Raw genomic sequence first — 6,323 nt, 5'->3', positions numbered from 1 at the left:
GATATCACTTTAATTCTCTAATTGCATTGGGAACTATTTCAGTAGAGCAACAAGGCCCAGCAGAGGTTTATGGTGTATTGCCAACATATTCCATGAAGCATTGTGCCTAAAAACAGCTCTTAGTTTTGGTATATTGGGCATATACCACACCCCTCATGCCTGGTTGATTACATGAACATTGACAATATCCAAAGTATTTAATGATTTAGATGTTAGGGCACCGGGTAATTGTATCACACAGTACACCTAAATGGATGCATCGTAATTCGTAATATTCCTCCACTAATTTCTTGAAGTGTTTCCCTTAAATTTTTTACTCGTCTGTTTATACAACAAAGAGTTGTCAGTTTGTTTTTTTTCAACTTGTTTTGAAAGGAATAATTTGTATGTTGTGCAAATCTAATGGCAAAGACTACAATTACATTTTCATTCCAGGTTGTTACACAAAATGTATATGTCCAAGAGTTTTGTATACTTAGTGTTGGCAAGCCACTGTATCTTAGATTATGCTTCAAAGAACATTAGAATTTACCTTATTTCGCCACGGCCAGTCCGAGTCACCATAATCATAGGAAATTTCCTCTCCAGGTTTTATGTCGGACGTTGCAAATAAACAGAGATGGGGCTTCCCTCCAACTGTTAGCCTTTTCATTTTGCTGTTCGGATTGATATGGTCATCGTTGACAAATCTGGCAAGTGATTCAGTGTTTGCTGCATCAATACTAGACAAATAGAAAAATATTTCTTAGGCTTTTTGCTAAACCAACTATTCTATTAGCCTACATTATCACTGTACAAATATACACTTTCCAGTGATAAATGCTGTCATGTTCACAATTAAATATACCAAAAGACTGCATTTTAAACCTATATTTTAGATGCAAGTAATTTATGTTTGCAGCCAATACAACTACAGATATTATGTCACTCCTCCAGTGCCCGCCCTATTCAGACATCTGGATAACTACCCTGCTAAAATCATGCACATGCAAAACCTTCTTGCAATCTCCGGAGGTTGAACCCCCATGGGGAGAACCAAATTAAACATTATTACTTTGACAATAATTAATGGGAGCTTTGAATGACTACCAAACAATCTACCAGTATATGCAGGGCAATTAAAATGTCACTGTGCAAACATTTTTGAACAGACATGCCTCTTTAACAACACTAGCTTTGGTTCCAATCCAAGTTCAGTGCAGATTTCCATAATCCAGGGTGGTGAATCTGATTACATAATATAGTTTTTTGGCAACGCCCCCCCAATGTTTGGCATGGGGCTACCTCTATAGCTTTCGACAATCATTGCCCATGCCACTTTAATAGTACCAAAAATTATAGGTATGTAGTTCTTGCTTCAGAAAGTTAAGACTTTCATAATGTTACAAAGTCAGAACCAGACTTACCACCACAGTTTCCCATTGAAACTTAGGTCAAACATGAAAACATTAAGGGCATCACTGTATTGTATTCTTCTTCTTTTGCTCTCATCAAATGTAATAAAGTCCCCTCTGTATTCCAGCAGGAAGTCTCCTTTTCCAAAGTAGCTATTGCTGAATACTCCATGACCTACACAGGAGAAAAAAGTAGTTAACATTCATTCATATACTATATTCTACTGTGCTCTACTGTTGATGTCTATGACTAGCATAGGTGTGTTATGATCTGGAACAAAATGTGTGTTAGCACGGTGCTCCTATTTCTTCACCAGTTTGTATTAGAACGAGGACAAGGACATAATGACCAGCATATACTGTGAAAAAGGCTGTGTTTCCATATTAATGCCCATGGTTTTGGAACAGGATGTCCAACAAGCTCACATAGGTGTGATGGTCAGGTGTCCACATACTTTTGGCTATATAGTGCATGTGGACTGGATTTTGTGAATTTGGCTAGTTCAGCCACAACCATTGATTACAGGTGAATTTAATTGAGCACACAGCTATGAAATCTCCATTTACAGTTCATCAGTATCCCACCCTGCTAAAGGGTGCTAATACCAATCAACTTTCAGTGCTGTTTTAGTGAAGCTGAAATGTCTAGGAGAAAACACAGCAGAGCCATGTTTTTAATGCCATATTGCCCAGCCCTACCTCACTGTGCCAAAAATAGAGCGTGTTTGACATTTCAGATAACTATTTTGAGATTACCCAAATATAAACTGTTCTTGTTGAAATGTAAATGTCAATAAACAGGTTTTTAGAACACAATTTTATCCCTGCATTTTAATGCAGAATCCTGTGTTACCGAGACCTCTGCCCCCTATACATTTCAGTGTTTTGTTCAGATGTAGTAAGCATGGTCATAAGTCAAAATGAAAGACTGTAAAACTCACCTTTGAAGGGGTTAATGAACTTCTTTAGAAAACCAACTTTGTCCAGTGAATTGGAAATATAATATAGTGCATCTTGTTCAGGATTTCTGCCCCTTCCTCCTCTCCTTTCTTTGAGGCTCATTGTTGTTTATATGTTCCTAATCAATGAAAAGCAAATGCTACCATTAATTATGGATTCAAAAACATATACATTCAAAACATATAAACAAGAGAATATTAGAGATATGACCAATCAACATCACATACAATGCTTAGGCTGCCACCGTTTAAACTACATTTACAAAATACCCAACCTCACATGGCTAACAAATAAAAAAAAATAAAAAACACACCATACTAGACAGTCAGCCAGAATTGCTAACGTTACAGCACTCTCCATTCTGACCGGAAGATGTTGCAAACTCGTATGGCTCAAGTAAAAAGATCCTGTCAGAATTCTGTGCCTCAGTGTATGCATGCCTCCTATTCTAATCTTGCAGAATTGATGACGTGCTGCCGCAAAATGCAAGTTGGGTTTATCAGAGTTACTTGAATCGTGAGAGCCCTAATTTCATATTGAATAAACGTATTCATGTTATCAATCAACGGGATTAACCTCCAAAAAGATGAATACGTAGACGCTAAATATTTTAACCATAGTCACTGTATGATGCTGGTTAGCTGCATAATTGCATAATGCAAAGCACCAATCTGCTCGCGTATATGTTATTGTACTTGCTGCGTTATGAGGGGTGGATAATGCATTTAACAGGCCTAGGGAAGCTACTGATATGACTTTCAAAGTCACTTAATGCCTGAACAGTGCCTCAAAATAACACCCATAGGCAAATGATCATTACCACAACAATGCTTTCTGTTGTCGAGCGCTGATATTAAAGACCTATTCACCAATATTGCAGTGTCATGGATAGATCACCTAATGTTTGTCAAGGGTTATGATAATGTAAGTCTTCCTTAAGTTATCCCACATTTAATTTAATAGTTGCTATTACTACAATATATTAATGTACGTATCAAATGTATTATTTTATTTCCTTTTGCTGAAATGCCTGCATAAACACAAATACTTTGGGATTGCAATAGTTAACTTAAGGTCCATAAACTTACACTGCATTAAATATATTAGAACCCCGACATTCAGACTTATAGACGTATTTATAGGCATTCAGACATATTCAACTATGTAAATCTGTCTTAAGTTCACATTCCTAGCAGTATCATACAAGCAAAAAAGGATACAAAATATCCTCTTTAAACAGCAAATCTCATAATAGATTTATAGCTTATTTATATCATGTTAAACTCATGCGCTACACTGTACTGGATGCATAATAGTTTTTAGCCTCAAAATCATAATACCTTTCTTAACAAAACAAAGTAAATTATTTTTACTATATACATAACCATTTGAAAGGGAAATGTGGAGATTAAATGGAAATTACTTAATTCTAGTCTAATTGAAGCATTAAATGTAACATTTTCATCCTTAGTAATGCCAAGATCTGATGTCTCCCATGGTAGGTTCATCTCTTTTTCTCTACTTCTGATCACCAGCTTTCAAATTCAAAACAATTTTAACAATATGTTGACCTGGGACCTCAAACTTACTGCCCAGATAGAAAACATTACTTAGCTAATCATAGTCCAAACTAGTAATCACTAGAAGTGTGAAACTGGTCTAGTATATAAACTAGTCATATTTTAATGCAATGTGTCATGAGACAGGCATCACAAAAATGTTACACCTTTTATTTTTCTAAATTTCAGACAATAGTATAAAACAAAAATTGCAAGATTTAAAGCGAGCAAAAAGATAAACCCTCATGATGTACTGACATTGAGAGCACCCGATGTTCACAAATTCATGAAACTATTAGCATTTCTTTCAAACAAAAACTGCACAAGCTTGTGAAAACACAAAACAAGTGAAAGACCTTATGTATTGCATAACATACCTTAACAAGGGTCTCTAAATCAGCTCCAGAGCAACTGTCCTGGTTGTTGTCATTCCAACCCCATGTATATGCAGCCACATTCAGTTACTAACCGTATAAATATTTCTTCACTTGTGAAATACAAAGTCTAAATATTTCTTCACTTATGAAATACCAAGTCAATCATCTGACCAAATGTGCTGCGTTTACATCACAACCCAACATACAGGGTTATTTGAACCCAACTGTAATAGTGAACTATGAGTGATGAAAGACAGTTCTCCAACTCAATATCAATTGTGGCTTTAGTATGGGGCTACTCAGCCACAACAGGTAGACCTATCAATGTACTTGCCACTCGTTCCCCTTGTTCTTACTATTAGACCGCACAGGACCCCCGCAGTTGAGCAACAACGCCTGAATGCCTTTTTAACATGTGTTAAAAAGGCCTTCACTATTTAACACAGAGTCAAACTTACCCAGCCACTATGCCTAAATAAAATTACAAAATACATCGGCCAAGTGTTTTGACAATACACTATATTCATATTATATTACTATTACTCACCTATTTGGGTGAATGAGGGATACATCAGTCAAATTATCAGATCATGACAAGAGGAACACTTGTCATTCCTCAAACACGGCCAAACACAAAGCCATGTATTGGCTTTTTATACAGTTTCTAAACAACACTAAAAGCGAAATCATTTTGAGAGAAGAAACTGCTGGCACTTCAGAGCCCATTGAATGTCCATCATTACATTCGCTAACGTTAGCTTGAAACAATTACTTAACTTACCGCTAACAAGCAGACGACAACAATTAACTCACGTTTCGGACAGAAATACGATATTAACAAATGTTTTAAGCACATGCAAAAAAAAAAAAAATTAGCCAGACTACAAAAACACTCAGGACTGACTATAAAACTGCGAGACACTCCAACAATAACATCAACGCAAGTTTAATCTCAGTAGTATTAACCCATTAGCCTGCTTGAACAACAGAACAGGAGAAGTACAGTACATAATTACCAAGCTACAAGTACTATAGCAGTCATTACTCTACCCTGTTCACGTTTGTGTTTAAACTGCACATTTTATATATTTTAGCTATAAAATTGTAAACTAAATAATACATTTGATCAATTGTGTGAATAGAAAAATTACTTACCTATTTAGTAGTGAAGATAACCATTAGAAAAGTCCTCTTCGCGTCGCGGTTTCTTTCAGGTGATGTCTTCTGAGGTAAAATAAACTTCAGCATAACTTGGCGGGGTTTCACTAGCTATAGGCTCGCGACATAGAAAGTTGATAGTTTGCCGCCAGAATGCGGTGACTCACAGCCGCAACCGCGAATCAACGATCGTCCCCGTTATTGACAGAAGCAGTAGCCAATCGGTGATCAGACATGCATACAACCCATGAGCCAATGAAAAAAAATCGTATCAAGCTGCACTACCAACAACCAGACATAGGGGGAGTATGGGCTGTGTGTGATACACAACAAAACCAGGTCTTTATGGTATATTAGGACATGAGTTAAAAAAGCAGGACATAGTTAATAACAATGAAATAAGTACTTCTACAGTGCCCGACTTATGGGGACATTGAAAATGTCCTCATAAACCAAAATGTCCTCATAGTGCTGGTGAGATTTCAGGTCAAATGTCCCCCTATACCATATAAACAAGAACACACACACACACACACACACACACACACACACACACACACACACAGTGAATGAGTACACCTATCACATTTTTGCAAATATTTGATTATATTTTTTCATGGAAATTACACTAAGCTACAATGTAAAGTAGTGAGTTTACAGCTTGTATAACAGTGTAAATTTGCCATGTAAAATCATTCTAACAGCCTGGATCCTGTCTTCCCTATTCATGGTTAAAATCTCCAGCTATTAACATGTTGACAAAATGCAATTAGATCATTGCAATTAGATTAGTTCATTAGTTAAAATTTTTTTGGCAGAAGTTGGAAGAAGTTTGGTAGATTCCCATACCAGTTATTTTTTAGTTTCAATTAGGG

The 6,323-nt window shown here is 36.3% G+C and overlaps 1 long non-coding RNA gene across 1 annotated transcript; it reads right to left on the bottom strand.

The window, feature by feature from the left end:
• Window positions 1–9: 9 nt before the first annotated feature.
• Window positions 10–6,007, bottom strand: LOC117595301. The gene is made up of 3 exons (XR_004576496.1): window positions 2,336–6,007; window positions 1,407–1,569; window positions 10–722 (listed from the first exon to the last, which is right to left on the bottom strand). It is a non-coding gene; the product is annotated as an uncharacterized LOC117595301 (long non-coding RNA).
• Between the last annotated feature and the right edge of the window lie 316 nt (window positions 6,008–6,323).

This window comes from Esox lucius, chromosome 11 (assembly GCF_011004845.1).
Source record: "Esox lucius isolate fEsoLuc1 chromosome 11, fEsoLuc1.pri, whole genome shotgun sequence".
In the NCBI taxonomy this organism is placed as follows: Eukaryota; Metazoa; Chordata; class Actinopteri; order Esociformes; family Esocidae; genus Esox; species Esox lucius.
Note: the sequence above shows the minus strand (reverse complement) of the source record. Positions and strands in the feature narration are given on the sequence as shown.